Source organism: Biomphalaria glabrata, chromosome 12 (genome assembly GCF_947242115.1).
Source record: "Biomphalaria glabrata chromosome 12, xgBioGlab47.1, whole genome shotgun sequence".
Taxonomy (NCBI): domain Eukaryota; kingdom Metazoa; phylum Mollusca; class Gastropoda; family Planorbidae; genus Biomphalaria; species Biomphalaria glabrata.
This window is the reverse complement of record NC_074722.1, coordinates 31,499,505-31,518,622: the sequence shown is the minus strand read 5'-3', so window position 1 is coordinate 31,518,622 and position 19,118 is coordinate 31,499,505. Positions and strand designations below refer to the sequence as shown.

Here is a 19,118-nt window from a genome sequence, read left to right as displayed (position 1 = left end):
GAAAGCCCACAAAAGAGGCACATAAAGCCCAAAAAAGAGGCAAAGAAAAGAGGCCTAAGGCGCAAGGATTCCTATGATGATTAAGCTAAAATTGAATAGCGCAAATTCTGAGGTTTCCTTTAAAAAAAAAATTTTAACTATGTTACTCGTCTATCAGTTTGTAAACTTACATCGCTTCTCAAATTTGGATAAGGCATTCACTTAGAGATCGCAAATGTAGATATCTGAATGTTCCAGATTCGTGCAATGTCCTTCATTGAATTTCGTTAATTTGAGATGGCTTCTTCGCCATTGGAAAACAGGCTATCGGATAGGGTGGCTGGTGAAGGGGATCATTAGAAGATGAGATCCATCAGATTTGATATGTGTTAAAATTGTACGTGTGGACGCAAGCATTAAAAAGTTGAACTGACTATCCTGTAACAAATACAGGGTTTCCAACATTGACACTGAGCGCGCTGACTAAGTTGATAAAAGCTTTCTGAAAATTGCTAACTTCATAGATTTGGATTTTAATAAAAGCTTTGTGAAAATTGCTATCTTCATAGATTTGAATTGGGGGGGGGAGGGGGGCGACAACTTTACATACATATAATGTTTTGTTTTTTTTTGTTTGGTGTAATGCACAAATTGTAAGACAAATTTCCATATGGACAATAAAGATTATTATTATTATTATTATTATTATTATTATTATTAACATGATCTGGACTCTGGATAGAGCTGTATCCATATATGTTGTTTGTTGTTGTTTTTTTCTTTGGAATGATTTTAATCAACCATAGTGTATACAATTAAAAACAAAACTTTATAGTTTGTCAGTATTTATTTTTTATTACATTTATGTATTTGTATTTTTGGCTTTAGTCCTGACTGTTTGGTTTAATCGTATTTAAATAGAAGGGAGGCCGAACGAAATGGGCCACTAAACCAGGGCGTCAATGGTAAAGTGTTGACTGACCTGGACGCATTATTATCTCGTAGACCGTTAGCCGCAACATAAAGTTTTCATTGGCCTTACCAAGTTAACAAAAAATATCCTAGACTTTTTTAAACGTCTACAACCTCCATGGAAATACTTTTTAAAATCGCATTAAAAAGAAAAAACAGATGCACTATTAAATCATATTACTCCGCGGAGCGCCCCGTGCACGCGCCGACAACATGGCTCTCCACAGTACCCCCTCCTTTTTCCCTTTCTCGCGGACACATCACTCGGCGACCTGACTTGAATAAAGCCCTCGTCATATGCCAATGCATAAACTAAGATGACGGACTCAAGAGCTTCATGAAGACATTAGTTAATTAACTTCTCCGCGGCGCCCTCTTTTAACTCCCCGCCCACGAGCCGCAAGCCCTCCCCCCACCCCATTCCCGCCCCCAGCTTTCACCCTCCCTTCCGTTCCCGAGGGCATCATTAAATTTATACACCTCATACGTAAGGGGGATGGGGGGGGTGGCAGTGGAGGCGCATCGGATCTACCTGATTACCGAGTCAACCTTGATGACCTTCAAGTTTCTAAGTACTTAAAAAGTGTATTTTAATACACAAAGTTCCAATTGGGAGTTCGTCTGTTCAATGAGCAGTGTATCTGCGCATTGGATCAATAAAAGAGATGGAACCCCGTTTAATCTTGGCATCCGCTGTCATGAGCAAACTGTGAAAAACTCAAAAAGGACCATCAGCTTGGAAATAAAATTAAAAGCTGTTTTCTTCACAAGTGGCCTACAAGTTCCTAGATGGTTGTGAAAGTTGGACACTGAACGCCGAGGCTAAAAGAAGGATCCAAGCTTTTGAGAGTAAATGCCATAGAAAAATGCTGGGTATCAGATACCAGAACAAGAAGGCGAATGAGTTTTTTTTTACTGTTACAACACTGGCTGGTAACAAAAGAGAAGCTCCACAATACTGTGAGGAGATGAAAGCTGAGCTAGGTCGGTCACTGTCAATAGTCAAGGTACAGTGAAGGGAGCACGAAGAAAGGGTCTTCCCCAAGAAAATTTGGCTGGAGAACGTAAAAGAATGGGCAGGCCTGTCTCTTAATATCCTGCTAAGAACAACTGCTGACAGGAAAAAGTGGAGGGTTTTGTTTACTTGAACTGACACAGCAATCTTACGATGAGCTAATGATTCACCAATTCATTAAAAATATGGGAAATGTACATACCCCCCTCGCAGTCTCTCTCACTGATTCTCTCACTCACAGTCTCTCTCTCAATAATTCCTCTCATACCCCTTGTTATCTCTGCCACAGCGTCTCTCGCCCTCTTCTTTATAATACTCTTTTTTGTTTATTCTCTCATGGCACACTAAACCACACACCCATTGTTAATAAAATCGTGGGTTATTTTTTCCTCCCCATTACTATTTATCATATTTAAATTGTTCCCCCCTCATCGACTCACCACCCCCCTTCACCTTTATTCTGTTCTCTCCTATTCTCCATGAAGTCTTCTTGTCTACATTTCTTTGGCACTCCCCATTTCTGACACCACTCTTCAAGCTTTTAAAATGTCGAAGAAAGTCTGCCAATGAAGAATCAATTAAACCCTTTGTCTGCCGTGTCTGCTTTAATTATTTTTTCCCCTTTTTTCATTCGCAGAGAACAAAATACCTGATAGAGACAGCAACTAAACAGGGACACTGTTGGTAAGTTAATGTGTGTTGTTGTTTTTTTTTTAACGGGAATCAATGATTCTCATTTAGATCTAGATTTAGATCCTTGACCTTTGCCCAAATTAAGTCAAGTGTTTCTAAATATAGTGAAATGATTTTGATGACACTTTGAGAGATGATAAGATGTATGTTAAGGGAAGCTCACAGCATATAGGATGGCTCCTAGCAGCAAAATGCAAAGTTAATTCCTGTTATAAATCTGTTTGAGAATCACTGACTGAAAAAAAAAATTCTTTGAAAGTATGAACTTGTTAGGTTAAACAGTTTTGTAATGAACTGGCTTATATCAAGATCGTTTTTATTTAAATGTTGTCGTTTAAAGGCTCATCTACTATTGTATTGGGGTATCTATGGGAATGTAACCGCGGTAACTAGGGACTATCGAAATAACAATCCAAAGCGCATACCGTTCGATCAGAAGTATAAGGAAGAGAGAGCTCTCTCGCACCTCAACTCAACAAAAAGCAAAGAGAGAAACAACATTTAGGTTTCTGTAATAGCAATTTTCTCTTTTTTTTTTAAAGCCTAGACTTAATACAGACTTAAGATAACACAACCCCCCCTCCCCTTAAAGCTTCCGTCACCTCCTTCCACATTTTATTGTGAGTGGGGGGTGTTAAGAGACCAACACGAAATCCAACCAAATCTTAATGTTTTGACAGCTTCTATTAACTCAAGTTTCGAGAGCAGTATATTTACTTACTTATTTAGACTTAGGTCCTCCCGCGCAGTTCGGCGCATTGGGCGGCAAGCTGTCTCCATAAAGATCTGTCACTGGCAATGTCTGAAGCCTCCTCCCACCTGGTGTCCACTGTTCTGAGGTCCTCCATGAAGGTATGTCGCCAAGTAATACGAGGACGTCCCTGTTTGCGCTTTCCTCGTTTTGGCTTCCATGTTATCGCAACTCTTGGTGTGCGTAATTCATTTTGACATAGAACATGTCCCGCAAACCTCATGCGACTCTCAGTCACAACCTCACTAAGTGTTCGACTCCCAGTTCGGCAAAGGATTTCCTTGTTTGAGACCCGATCTGTATATTTACATGATGGGTTAAACGGTGGCTGAGTGTTTAAGCGCTTGGCTTCCAAAACATGAGGTGCTGGGTTCGAATCTCGGTTAAGCCTGGGATTTTGAATTTCAGGACTCTTAGGCCCCCACCTGAGTCCACCCAACTCTAATGGGAACCTGACGTAAGTTGGAAAAAGTAAAGACTGTTAGTCGTTGTGCTGGCCACATGACACCCTGGTCGTAAACCGTTGGTGAAAGAAATAGATGACCTTAACATCGTCTGCCCTATTAAATCGCGAGGTCTGAAAGGGAAACTTTAGTTTTATTTATTTTGTTTTATTTACTATAGCTTGCAGGCGCCGTGGCTGAACATTAAGACGCTTCGTTTCTGAACCGAGGTCCAGGGTTCAAATCCTGGTGAAAATATTTTTTTTTATTTCGGCGATCTTTGGGTGCCTCTGAGTCCACCTAGTTCTAATGTGTACCTGAAAAGTTGGGGAAAGTAAAGGTGGTTGTGCTGGTCACATGACATGACACCCTCGTTAACAGTGGGCCACAGAAACAACATCTACCCTATAGAACGCAAGGTCTGAAAGGGGTACTACTTTACTTACTATAGCTACATCATATAAAAAGTCGGACGCAAGTACATGAGCCCACGAGAAGGCAGCCCAGAGCGCTTCCGCACGAATGAGCAGGTTTTACACAAATATTTCAGGCTTATTGACACTTTCTCTCGGAAAGCTACAAATATTTTTAAAGAAGAACTGGGAGAACTTTTCCGTACTGCTTTTTTTGGCGATCAGCAAACACAGCTCAGCTCGGGTTTAAACTCGAGCCACATGGAGAGGTGCTTAAATGGTTTAAAACTCATCCACACATCCCAGTACCCTAGTTTTCTAACATTGAGAAACAAGGATTACTTGTCAGGATATAGATCTAGGTTTTTTTTTAAGAGTTCACATTCCTTTACAAAGTTTTAAATTGACCACCTAAATATCGTATTGTCAAAGTAATAGAAACCCCTTATGTCAGTGATGCCCAAAATACGGCCCGCGGGCCAGATCCGGTCCGTAACGTGGTTCCATCCGTCCCGCCGAAATGTCCCGCACAAGGTGTCGAAAATCGTGCCCCAATCCCTCTTTTATTTCCAAAAGTAAAGGTTGAAAAATGTTTCCTGGCCTACGTTAGGGTCTCAGAATGTAGAATTTACCAGGCTAGGTTAACGGATGTTTACGTTTTATGGAACATGATAAGCCAACATATTTGATTTGTAAAGAAAGTGTAGCTGTTTAAAAAAAAATATAGATATAAACGGTATTATGTAACAAATATGACGGTATTCTTGGTTTGAGTCGCGAATATAAGATTGTTAAACTACGCCTAGAGATTGGGGAAATCCGTAGGAATATTCACTAAAAGGAGACAAGAAAAAATGAGTCAGTTGTAAATGTCGCTACACTGTTGCTCATATTTAAGTAGAAAAATGAAGCCATTTTCTGACGCATGAAAAAATAGAGATAAATTTCAAATACTCCATTAATTATTGAGGTAATGGATCAAATGGGCTTGTAATCAAATAGGTTCAGATTAATTTTACTTCGTTTTTTGTACCTTTTCGTTCATGTGACCCGCGGCACGAGTGCTGGACATTGTAATGGCCCGCAGGTGAAATTAGGTTTGAAATCACTGCCTTATGTGTATTTTTTGTTAAATTTCACATCTTTTTTTTTTCTCACTTTATTATCCAAAAAATACATTGCAAAAAAAAAAAAAAAAAAAATGTATGGTACCACAACAACAAATGTAAAAAAAACTTTGTTCAGAAATTGTTCATAGTTCTTGCTTTCATTTGCTTGTCCTTTTTCCTGCCCTAGTCGCATAAAAAGTCCGCATACATTTTAAGCCATACATGGGCTTACATCTCACACGAAATGCCTGATCTTTGAAAGAGACAATTAACACTTGATTTTTTTTGTTGTTTTTGTTGATTTTTTTTTTTTTTTTTTTTTTTTGTTGATTTTTTTGTTAAATTTCATACGGTACTTTTTTTTTTAAATGGGGTTTATTCAGATTATACTTTCACTTTGAATAACAGAAAAGACAAACAGGTTAACGCATTCACATCCAGACCATATAATACTGTTGAACAGTCAAGGTTATTGAGAAATTGTATATAGTTCATGATCATTAACACTATTCATCGTAATATGTTTTTGTTTTGTTTTTTCTTTTTTTTAATAAGGAAATATCAGAATTTGCGCTATTCAATTTTAGCTTTAGCATCAAAAGGAATCCTTGGGCATTAGGCCTCTTTTCTTTGCCTCCTTTTTGGGCATTATATGCTTCTTTTATGGGCCCTCTTGCCTCTTTTGTGGGCTTTTTTTTTTTTATTTGTAAGTTCTCATAATTCACAAGTATTAAATCATTAACTATTGAAAAGTGATTAACCTCAAATTATAGTAATAGTAATAGCAATGTTATTTAATAGCAAAGACATACTACCTAACTATTGAAACCACCAGAGACAGAAAAATGATACAAGGATCCTCTACCCCAGAATAATCAACACAATTATTATTATTATTTTTTTTTTTTTGTGGTTTATTCAGATTATACTTTCACTTTGAATAACACACAAGACAAACAGGTTAACGCATCCACACCCAGACCATATAATACTGATGAACAGTCAAGGTTATTGAGAAATTGTATATAGTTCATGTTCAGATCTCACATGATCTCCAGAGCGGAATCTCTTATTCAGCTTGAAGTTTTCACTACCCTGGGCCTCTACATCCACCACCTCGGCCTCACCCGATGTTGAAGCCTCATCTACCCCCGCTTTGGTATTCTTCTTTGGGGACCCCTTGGAGCCCCTTTGTACTAGAGTGAAACCATCACTCTGTAGCCATTGCTCTAAGGTCTCCTTTTCCTGCCCTTTAGGGGTGTCCCCTTTAACCGCTTGGGCATAGCTTGGGGTACCGCTCCTTCCCTTAGGAGGCTCGACTCGAGCCAGAGCAGTCTTTCTGGCAGGACACTGATTAGACCAATGCTGGTCTTGTCCGCAGTGCCAGCATTGTTGCCTTCTCCCCGGGATAGTTACTAGAATTTTGTATATCTTGGGGTCTCCTTCGTAGCGCAACTGTAAATAGTGCGGAACAGACAAACCTTTTTTTTTACCTTGATGGAGGATACCCATTTGTCAGAAGTGCCTATCTGAGTCACCTCAACCATGGAGCCTTCCTCGGCCAAACATTGGAAAATTTCCACTACTCTCCTTTTGGCTATAGCTGGGGAAACCCAGTGTAGTGTAATTTTAGTTCTTTCCTCTTCAATTGAGATAACCTCGATCTTGAAGGTCTCATTCTCAAAGGACTTACCGGTAAGTCTCTCTCTCAGTCTGCCTGATATCGGCACCAAGAACCACGTATATGGATTCTCTAAGCGATACAGAGAGGTGACGTCCACAGCAGATATCTTGAGAGCCTCCAGGGCATTGCTGCCAGACAACTTTAAGAGAAGAGTCCCCCATGGGGGTGAACAAGTCCATTCTCCAAATCTTTCTTTTCTATAAGTATTGTCTGAAAGGACATTTCTCAAACAGAAAACAATCCAGGAAACGGAAATGAAAGTACAAAGGAAGTGATAGTCGATTCAACAGCGACCACCAATTAACAAATAATCGAAGTGCAGAAACAAAACGCAGAAGATCGATAATAACGAATATATATCCAAACGTCAAAATCTAGACTAGAAAGCTTTTTTTTTTTTTTTTTTTTTTTTTTTTAAAAGGAAACCTCAGAATTTGCGCTATTCAGTTTTAGCTTTATCCTCATAGGAATCCTTGGGCTTTATGCCTCTTTTCTTTGCCTCTTTTTTGGGCTTTATATGCCTCTTTTATGGGCCATCTTGCCTCTTTTGTGGGCTTTTTTTTTTTTTTTTTTTTTTTTTTTTTTTTTTTTTTTTTTAATATTTTTATTTGTAAGTTACCATAATTCACAAGTATTAAATCATAAACAATTGAAAAGTGATTAACCTAAAAATATAATAACAGTAATAGAAATATTATTTAATATCAAAGACATACTACCTAACCAATGAACCCCCTAAAGACAGAAAAATGATACAAGTATACTCTACTCCAGAACAATCAACACAATATCAGATATCCCTGACCCCCAACACCCTATTTCTGAAAAACTACATGAGCATTATACAGGTATATGAAAATCAAACTAGATAATTCTCTACCCTAAAGTCCATTATTTTTCTAAACGTTAATTCCAAGTGATTAGGATCAAACACCTTATTATTATGTAGACATTTGAGCCAGGTAGCCCAAACAAGATTCCTGTATTCGGAAACAATAATCAAGTTAAAGTTATGTATCATTTTATTTTTTAGTTTTGGCAGCTTGTTTAAAATAATAGACAAGTTAACATTTACATAATTGCCACAGTTTGCTTCCAATAGGTCCATTACAGTACTTCTAACTTGAAGGAATAATGGACATTCCAAATACATGTGTTTTTCGTTATCAGCATTTTCAAGGTGGCATAATATACATTCACGGTCATTTGCCCGTCTTCTAACCATAGGGGTCATCCCAAAGATAAGTCTATAACTAATCTCTCTAGCTTTTGGTGGGATATGTTTACTGTGTAGGTTTATGAATGTGTCCTTGAATTCTGTCACCCCAAGAACTCTCCCCCACTTAATCCTATTCACTAGGCTTTCCTGTAACAGCTTTTTAAGTGTTATGTATGATTCTTTGGTTTTGTTGTGTATTAAATGTTCATTACCAGGTAAAACTCTTGAAATAGATCTGTAAAATGGATGAGTGACTGTACCAAAATAGTGAGGAGTATCATTGTGTATTGGAAGAAGACTACTTAATCTTAAACCATAATAGTAAATTGTCAAGGGAAAGTTTGTTGGGTTTCTAACTACTTGACCTACAAATTTTAGCCTTAGCGACTGTATTTTTGTTTTAACATCTTGCAAGTTTATCCCCCCATCCTCTTTGTTTTGAATGAGTGTAGTGTGCTTAATGCTCCTAATAGTGTTTTTAAATATAAAGCTTCTAATTAACTTGTTCAGCTTGTTTATGAATTTAGGAGGTGGCTCTGTAATGTTAGATAAATAGACAATCTTTGGAATGACCAAACTATTTATCAATACAGCTCTACCAAATATTGTAGAACCTGTGTGCTGATAAAGTTTAATTAAGTTTGAGGCTTTGACAAAAATATTCTCCCACTGGTCTTTACAATAGAACAAAGGATTACAGGTATAGACAATACCACAAATCTTGATTTTATCAACAATTCTGAAATCGCAATTCTCTTTGAATTTCCATTTCCCTAGTCCCATTACAGAGGATTTATTTATATTTATTTTTGAACCACTAGCTTCTCCGAAAAGTGTAAACTTCTTTAGTATATTCTCAATATCTTGCTCTGAAGATGGAAAAAAGGTTGTATCATCCGCATAGGCTTTGACTTTGATGGTTGAGAAGGAACGACCCGGTATATTTATCCCAATAATGGATGGGTCAGATCTTACAGATTCCAAGAAGGGTTCCAAGCAAAGGATATACAAGAAGGGGGATAAGGGACAGCCCTGTCTGACAGACCTTTGTATGAGGATACTCCTACTGAGAGAATGATTAATTATCAATCTACTTGTTGCATTGGTATAGACAAGCTTTATATATCTGATTAACAGGGAACTTATTTTACATTTCTCAAGCACCTTGAACAGGAAGCTATGGCTTACTCGGTCAAAGGCTTTTTCTTGATCTACAGATAAAAGAGACACATGGAGGTTTTTATCCTTACTGTACATGATAAAATCCCGTAAAAAATGCGTCATGCCGTCAATGTTTCTGTCCGGGATACAACAGTACTGGTCATGTCCGATAAGTTGGTTTATGAGTGGTTTCATTCTTAGGAAAATCATTTTTGTGAGAAGTTTATAGTCCGTGTTGAGAAGTGAAATGGGCCTATAGTCGCTAGGTGAAGTGTTATTTTCAGATTTCTTAGGTAAAAGTGTGATGTATGCTTCGTTAAAATTTGGAGGAAAATGTCCCAGTTTAATGGCGTCGCTATATAGTCGCAGTAAGAGAGGACCAAGCAGGGGGAAGAAGGTTTTATAGAGTTCAAATGTTAAGCCATCTGGACCGGGTGATTTATTGTTCTTAGTCGAGTCCAGGGCAGTCCTGAGTTCGTCTAGCGTAAATGCACTCCCTAAAAGATCTTCATCTGTCTTGTCCAGCTGGTTGCAAAATTTTAGAAAATTATCTTGAGCATCAGTATATACTGGCTCTTCACTGTATATAGTAGTGAAGTGTTTTGTAAAAATATTCTTAATATCTTCATAATCATCTACTTTATTCCCCTCACTATCTATGATGTTGCTTATTATTTTACTTGATTGTACATTCTGTTCAAACGATAGGAATAGTTTACTAGGACCTTCATTACTTAAGTAATTTTTACACCTAATCTCAGCACCCCTATAAGTATACTTGTTTAATTCCTCTAGTTTTAAAAGAGTTTCTGTTTTAACGATTTCATCATCCGTGTGTAATAATGTGTATTTGAGTTGTTCATATTCTTGCCTCCTACGTCCCTGAGCTAATGTAGATATTAACTGGCTTTGCTGCTTGATAGAACTTTTTAGGAGAGGCCATGTCTGTGTTAAATCGAAATGTGGATCTTGTATATCTTGTAAGTAAGAATTTAGATTAGTAGAAACTAACTCCACGAAAAGGGGAATTTCCAACAGAGAATTGTTAAATTTCCAGAGGGATGACTTTCTTTTAATTTCTTTGTTTTTTATGTCCAAAGTAACTAACACCGCTTTGTGGTCTGTGTATTCTAGTGTTTCTTCCAGATGTGACACCTGACTTATATAGAAATGATTAGGAGCATACACTCTATCTAAGCGCGTCGAGACGGGGTATGACCTATGCACCATGGTGGTGTCACGACCCATAGGTTCTAGTGTCCTGTAAGCATCAACTAAATTAAAATTCCTCTCTATCTCCTCTAAGAAATTAAGATTCGGAAAGGTGTTACGAGAGGGAGGACCCACTGCCAAAGTAGTCTGTTTATCTAATGCAGAAGTTATGTAATTGAAATCCCCCCCTATGATAAGCGTATCCTCTCTATAATTATTGTTTAGTATATCGATTAAATTTTCATAAAAATCCTGTTTTTCCGCGCTCTTTGCTGGTGCGTAGATGTTTGCAAGTGTAAATGTTTGATTTCCTGATTCTACTCTAATGATTACTATTCTTCCCCTGGTGTCATTAAATGCATGCACTACTTTAAACCTATCTGAGACTAGAAAGATAGCTACCCCTCTACACTCGTTACCTAGGCTAAACCAGCCCTCTTTCAGCCCTATGTCGGATGTGTATTTGCGTGATTTATAATGTGTGTCTATATTTGTTTCTTGAATGAAAATGAAGTCTGGCCTGTATTTTCTGGATAGGTGTACAATGTATTTTTGCTTGTTTCTAAGACTACGTATATTTAATGATAAGATTGTAATGTCTGTCATGACTGGGTGTAAAAGTAAATTTAACCAGTTCTAGTGGTTAATTATGGGTGTTCCCCCCTCATCTATAACCAATGTGGGTGGAGTCTCAGGAATGTCCAATGCACTAACATCAAGACTCGTGTTAGGAGGGCTTACAACTTCTCTTATAATACGCGGGCTCGCGAAAAGATCCTCACACGAGGAGACAGATAAGCATCTCTTCCTTTTCAATTTTGTCGGAGACCCAGGAGCGGACCTAACATGCTCTTTAGAGCGGAACCGCTTTTTTAGTTTGAAGTCTTCGACACTCTGGGGGGTTTCAACCTCCGCATCAACAGCTATCTCTGGTGTACTGGCAACAACCGATGAAGTAGCTGCATCCGCCATCATAGATGAAGCCGCGACATCCGACACTTTAGATATCTTCTTTGGCGACACTTTGAAGACTCCTTTTTTTCCCTTCTCTACTATCGTGAAGCCATCCTTCTGCAACCATATTCACAATATTATTGTTTCAGAAAAGCTTTGCATTACATTACTAAGTTACTTTTATTTTTAATAAATGCAAATGAAACACATGTTCTTTTTAAGCTGTCATTTGATTGTCATAATAACTAGCTGTAGATTATGTTAAACCTAGCCATAGACACTGGCTACGCACGTTGATTTGTTCCCAGGCTATATTTAGTTTATTTCTGACAGAGATTCACCTCTTTTACGGATTAACATCATATTTGTAGAATGATGAACATTAGAACATATTGTACTCCAAATTCTAGTAACTGTTCTGTAGGGTTCAATGCCAGGTATTTCTTTCTTTCTTTCTTTATCTTCTTATCTCTTTTCCTCTCTCTCTCTCTCTCTCTCTCTCTCTCCCTTTATCACTCTCCATCTCTCTCTCCCTACACGCATTTTCGGCGACGCCGTTTTGCTGCCGTCTTCGCTTTGGTGACGCCGTTTTCGCGCCGTGGTCATTTCGGTGACGCCATTTTGCTGTTGTGGTCACTTTGGTGACGCCGTTTTGGCGACATAGTCGTTTTGGTGACATGGTCGTTTCGGTGACGCCATTTTGCTGTTGTGGTCGCTTTGGTGACTCCGTTTTTGGCGACATGGTCGTTTTGGTGACGCCGTTTTGCCGACATGGTCACCTTGATGACACCGTTTTGGCGACGTGGCGACGTGGTAGTTTTTGCGACGTGGTAGTTTTGGCGACGTGGTAGTCTTGGCGACATGATCGTTTTAGGCGCTGAATGTTTTAAACACATTATAAATATTCCTTTTATTTAGCTAACTATAATGACGCACATATAATGTTTGCGTGTTGGTGTTTAAACATGTTTGATTTGGGGAAGAACAATAGTGTTTTTGTCCAATAGATCAGTGGTTCCCAAAGTGAGGTACGCCTACCCCCAGAGGCACAGGAAGACACTGGAGGGGGTACGCGTTGTACCTCATTAACTATGCTGATTTTTTAAAAATATTTATTTATAATGTTCTGTTAATAGATTTAATTCGGGATGGGGGACTGATTAGAATTCTAAAATTAAAAAGTTTAAAGGAGGTACACATAGAAAAGTTTGGGAAACATTGCAATAGATTTCGGTTTTAAGTTTCTTATGTAATTATTGTTATGCCACCTAACATCATTTTGTATACTTTGTCACATTATTCATGAGGTTTGTCATGTACGCATGAATATGTAATTAGGTTTGTCATAGTTTTCTTTGGTGTTAGAGGTTAAGAATAAAATTCAAAATACACACACATTTATATTTTTAGGGGAAAAATGTCAGTTTGGTTTTGTTACCTATGCACCAAAGAATCACTGATTTCATTTTGCATTTTTTAAACTTTGTTTTATATATATGTTACGAATCATCAATAGTGCTATATTTAGCTTATCGGCAGAATTTTAGCTACCTCGGGATTTTCTATCACGCAACTAAATAATGTTTTGAAATGGATATGATTGGTTTGAAATGTTGATTGTTGTACATTGAGCTGCATTTATTGGTCAGATTTTAACCAAGCGGCAGAGAGATATTTAGTCACATGACAAAACGCCCAAGCTTTGTCATCCATGGAGGGGGCTGAGGGCTTTGCACTGGGGTTTTGTGCCTTTAAACTGTGTACACACAGATTCATGCAGCTATTTCCTATTGTATGGTAAAAAAAGAACGAAAATATGCTTTAAAAATACGGAAGTTTATTTTGTGTTTTTAAACATTTGTATTAGTATTTGGGGAAATACCAAAAATTAAATGTAAAGGTTTAATAGGAAAAAAAAATTGAGGTGCTCATATTGTGAATTAATAAAAACTGTTTATTAGCGAGCTTCTTAGAGACAAAGGGAACCTGTGTAAGAAATTTCATGGGAATCTGTTTCTGAGTTGCAGCGGTCTCTTTAGAGATGGAGGAGTGTTTTGCGTTTATATTAAGGTGAAAATAATGTATGAACATATTGATGGTATATTCTTATACCTAAACAAAAATTTAATCCTTTTAAATATAAAGTTGAATGGAGTAATGCCGTTAGAAAATATTCTACATACATGCCACTATTCGTTTAGTTATTTTAGCAGATGAACACTATAAGTATGGACAATAGATACGCACATTACACTGCATAATTTTTTTTTTTGTTTCAAATGTAATAAACATATAAAATTTTTTGGGTGCGCGGTGAATAAGTGGTTAAGGGCTTGGTTTCCGGGTTCTGGGTTCGAATCTCGATGAAGACTGGGTTTTTTAATTCTTAGGGCGCCCCCGAGTCCATCCAACTCTAAGGGGCGCCTGACTTTGTGCTGGCCATATTACTTCCTTCTCGTTAACTAAACATGACGTCATTGACACACTACAAACATTCCTTATTAACAGGAAACAGTTACGTGTAGCTGTGTCAATCTAATTGGGCATGTTTTATTAGAGACTTAAAATTAAAACTCTGTTATACCATTGGTTTTCCCTGGCGGATTCAGACAGCCCGTTCCATGTTGTATTGGCATTACGGAAGTAGGCGAATTTCTACAATTTCACTCGAGCATATTGAATAAGAAATGTGCCTTTATCTTTGTGTGTTTTTTTTTTCTGAGTATTATATTAGCTCGTGGTTCTGTATTTGTAAGTTGTAGTTTTGCTACTTTACATGTTAGTATTGCGTTCTGAAGTGTCTCTAAATTAAGATTTTGTTTTTACTTCAGTGTCTAGTCAAATGTGAATATTCGTTTGTTATGAATCCCCACGGCTCTACTCTGCATCTGTTCTTGTTTCTTTATGTTTTCTTGAGTTGATGGAGCCCCAAACAGAGGACGCATATTCTAATATAGGTCGTGATTTGTTATTGTTTTCAAAAGGCATAAACCAACAAAGTACTAACTCATCTTTTAAATTCACCGACAAATTGAATGTGCCCTAATAGTTTGTGTCCATTTGATGATCATGTCTTTGAAGGTTTATCTACAACAACAACCTTCAGTACGTCTGTACTAAGAGACGCACAGTTTCCCTAAAACAGGGGTTCTCAACCTGTGGGTCGCGACCCCCTTGGGGGTCGATTGACAATTTGCCAGGGGTCGCCTAAGACCATCGAAAATGTGGATTGTTATTGTCTACTCTTCTATTGCTGTATGTGTGTGGGGGGGGGGGAGGGGGGGCGCGGCAGAGTGGGGGATTGTAAAAAGGGGTCGGCGAGCATAAAAGGTTGAGAACCGCTGCCCTAAAACAATAAACTCAAAGCGACGGGATAAAAAAGAACAATGACACTTGTTCTGTTCGTGATCCTGTTCGTGTTCTTGGAATTCACCGAACGATATTCCTACTTTTTAAAACCAGGGCAAGGGGGTGGGGGGGGGGAGAGGGACTGTCAGGTCACGTGACATGTCTTTCCTGTGTTTTTATTGATTTCCTCCCGCCATTTAGCTTAATTAAATGTTCCATCTATTCATTACTAGCTGACACTGGGACTCAAGAAATCAACCTCCTGAATTCCCGACCGCAAGCCGCAATCTTACGCAAAACATTTTTTTTAAGAAGAGAAAAAAGGGAGAGAATTAAATGGAGAGTAGAAGAAAAAAACTACACAAACAGCTTGCCTGTTGGTTCTTGGAACCCTACATGCTACCCTTGACCGCCACAAGCCCCCCCCCCCCCACCATCTCTGGCCCCCGTCCCAACTCTTACGAGTCACATGCCTTAGGACGCTCATCTATCACGATGAGAGCGTTAAACCGTCTTGGAGCAGTGGATAAATGGGAAGGACTGGGAGGCGCGCTGCCCCTCTGGCTTGGAGCGAGAAGGAAAGAGAGGCGCGGAGCAGGAAGAGGCGGGAATGAAATGGAGAGATCGTCCCTCATCACGCGCGCTGGGTTGTGGCGCAGTTGAATACGCGTAGTCTCCCCCTTCTTCTCTGGCATAGGGATGACAAGGACAACAGTCAGTTTAAACATTGTCAACCCACTTACCGCGCCCGCTTGGCCCCCCGGTGAGTTTCAAATCTGGCCAGTGATTGCGATATTGGAGTTATATAACAGCCATTCCTCTCTAAGGAGTTAAGTGATATTTCCTGGAGGCATCTGACGTGAGTTGATCTTACTAATAAAGCACGAATATCAATTTGTGATTCTATGTCTGTAAGAGAGTTCGATTACTTGTTTGTTTAAAGTCCAAGGGATTAGGCCAGCATCGTTAGCTTGGCAGCGCATTGGCTGAGTAGTATAGCGCTTGGCTTCCTAACTTAGGGTCCCGGGTTCGAATCCTGGTGAAAACTGGCACTTTTAATTTCGGAATTATTAGAGCACCTCAGAGTCCACCCAGCTCTAATGAGGTGCCTGACATCAGTTAGGGAAGAAAAGTAAAGGCGGTTGTTCGTTGTGCTGGCCACATGACACCTTCGTTAACCATAGGCCACGAAACAGATGACCTTTACATCATCTGCTCCATAGATCTTAAGGTCTGAAAGGAGAACTTATCAGCTTAGAGACAACAAAATTGGTGTTAGTTATTACACTAAGATGCGAAACCTCGTGTAATAGCAGATGCACTTAGATCTAACTGGCGTAAAGACTTTACCCCAGGTCAGTCCTGTAAATTAAAAAAAAAATCAAAATATGCCAACATTAATAATAATAACTACCCGATAAAGGCCACGCTTTCTTTAACTTGACCTCTCCTGGCTAACTGTACATGAGATTTAAATGGGACTCATCTTCTGTAGACACTAGCTAGTGTTTGGGCAATTGGCTGAGGGGATCGAATAATGGATTGGGAATACAAAGATTCTGGTTCGAGTCTTTGATTACAGTTGTTGTTGTTTTTTTTTTTTGTACATATATGTATTACTTTCTCTCTATCTCTGTCTTACTCTCTCTCTCTCTCTGTCTGTCTGTCTGTCTCTCTGTACTTTCTTTTATACTTAAGTGGCTACTAGTCTCGTTGGTTTTCCCGGATTCATTTTTATAGCACGATAGAAGTACGTGGGCATGTGGAGGGAAGAAAGGAGTGGGGTGGGGGAGGGGGGGGTCTCTAGTCACTGATGTCATTTTGTTTCACAGCACTGTAATGTTCTTTTCATTACTTTATATATTTTAGTTTTATTTTATTTTATTGGGGGGGGGGGAGGAACAAGACGGGCAGAAAAAAAAATAAAGTTACAATGTGACTACGAAGGTTGACAGTGGGTGTGGTCATTACGTTAGCATATGTGCTCGTACTGTGTGGTATACGTTTTAAATTCGAGTAATTTTCAAGTAGTTTTGAGAACTAGAAATCCCTAAACGCGTCAGTAATGACAAAGACCTATTGTTTTTTTTATCTTGATAGACACAGAAGCCTCCGAACCAGAACTTACAGCTCATTGATTTAAAAGCCCTTACAATTCTAGGAGCCAGATAACAGGTCTTAAGATCTCATAAAGGGGCCCTAATAAATCTAGCTTTCAATTTAAACTTACTTATTTGGATATTTGTCATAACACTCACGAAATACTTTCACTCAACCACAGCGTGTCATGTACAGTTACGTGCTCTGTGACCTTGGTTCCTCATTTACATAAATCTGGTAAAATGGGAGACGTGGGTCACATTCTAACGAAATAACATTTACAAACTTTATACCAGACAGACAAACAAACAGAGTTGATATAAGCTTTGTAAAAAATATATTAAAGATTTAAATAACATCCAAGAAAATAGAAATATATTATATTACATTTGTTTATGTAATAGAAAGATTAAAAAAAAAGATATATAATAGACCAGATATATGGAAAAAAATAGCAACAAGAGAATATTGATCGCATCTGCTTTGTTGGGTTTTATTGTTAATTATAGCAACATCTTTGCCCACCTGGCGTGCTGTCATAATTACATCAGCCAATTAGATGCTTTCATATCATCAAATAGAAGCATCGAAATGTAACAGTGTCGCTAATTTTGTATTACATAGAGGAATAAGCGGTTTTGTTGTTGTTGTGGTTGTTGTTTTGATTGATCTCAACATTTAGAATCGATCCAATTATGTTTTCTGTCTTGTGTATCTATTGGTACTACGCATAGTTCTGTCTATCAAGATGGTGTGGGTACTGATGATATTTTGCGAACAGTGCCGTCTATCGAGATGGTGTGGGTACTGCGAACAGTGCCGTCTATCGAGATGGTGTGGGTACTGCGTACAGAGCCGTCTATCGAGATGGTGTGGGTACTGCTGATCGATAAATCGTGATCTGAGGGATAGTTATAAGCCACAGTAGTTCACCGTCGGCACGAGCTGTGAAACCACGTGACACTCTGAAGTCAACACAAACTGTAACAAAAAGTAATGAAAAAAAAAAGGGTATCATTATAACTATGAAGCGAAATAAGACTTTCTCATCGTTTTTTTTTTACAACTTATTCACTATAAAGTTAAATTTGACATATTCCAGAGTATAATTTTTATAGTAAGTCATGTTATTCTAGGACATTTTAGTCCAAAACTCTTTAGTTTATTGCACTTAAGTTTAAAAAACTTTAATAGCTCAAAACACTTAAGTTTATAGCAATTCAGTCCAAAACACTTTAGTAAATAGCACTTGTCCTAAACACTTTAGTTTAAAGCACTTCAGTCCAAAACACTTTAGTTTAAAGCACTTTAGTTTAGAGCACTTTAGTCCAAAACACTTTAGTTTATAGCACTTCAGCCCAAAAAAACACTTTAGTTTATAGCACTTCAGCCCAAAAAAAAATAATTTTATAGCACTTCAGTTCAAAACACTTTACTTTATAGCACTTCAGTTCAAAACACTTTACTTTATAGCACTTCAGTTCAAAACACTTTTCTATTACATTTTACTCCGAAACATTTTGAAACATAATGATATCAGACAAACGACAGTATAGCCAAACTTGCATCACTGGTCAGTGTGTCACAAACATCTGTAAAGCAGTAGTCACCAGGGCACACAGGTCTCACGTGATCTCGCCGTGATCTATAGACTTTGGCAGTGGTCACCTCTACAACCATTACTGACCTTTCCAGTATGCAAGTTTGGACACATAACATTATGCATCTATAACAAAAGTTATGGCATTCTTTCTGTGTTATCCACCCTATGATCTTGGTGGCGTAGTGGCTGAGTAGAAAAACACTTTGCTTCCCAACCGAGAGGTCCCGAGTTTGAATCTCGGTGAAGACTGCCATTTTTTTTATTTTGGAATTTTAAGGATGACTTGTAGTCCACCCAACTCTAATCGGTACCTGACTTAAGATGGAAAAAAGTAAAGGTGGGTGGTCGTTGTGCTGGCCACATGACACCCTGCTCGTTGAACGTTGGCTACTGAAGCGGATGACCTTTACATCATCTGCCCCGTAGGTCGCAAGGTCTGAAAAGGGAACTTTACTTCTTTCT

At 38.4% G+C, this 19,118-nt stretch overlaps 1 protein-coding gene across 3 annotated transcripts in view; it reads left to right on the top strand.

Moving 5' to 3' along the window:
- LOC106079932 (uncharacterized) overlaps positions 1-19,118 on the top strand; it is a 173,944-nt gene that overhangs the window by 91,300 nt on the left and 63,526 nt on the right. For 2 of the 3 annotated variants that reach the window (XM_056006276.1, XM_056006275.1), the window contains exon 3: positions 2,604-2,650. The gene's annotated coding sequence lies outside the window, so the exon portion shown is untranslated. Of the gene's footprint in view, positions 1-2,603; positions 2,651-15,617; positions 15,813-19,118 lie in introns of those variants that run through there. The other variant, XM_056006274.1, reaches the window with a different exon arrangement.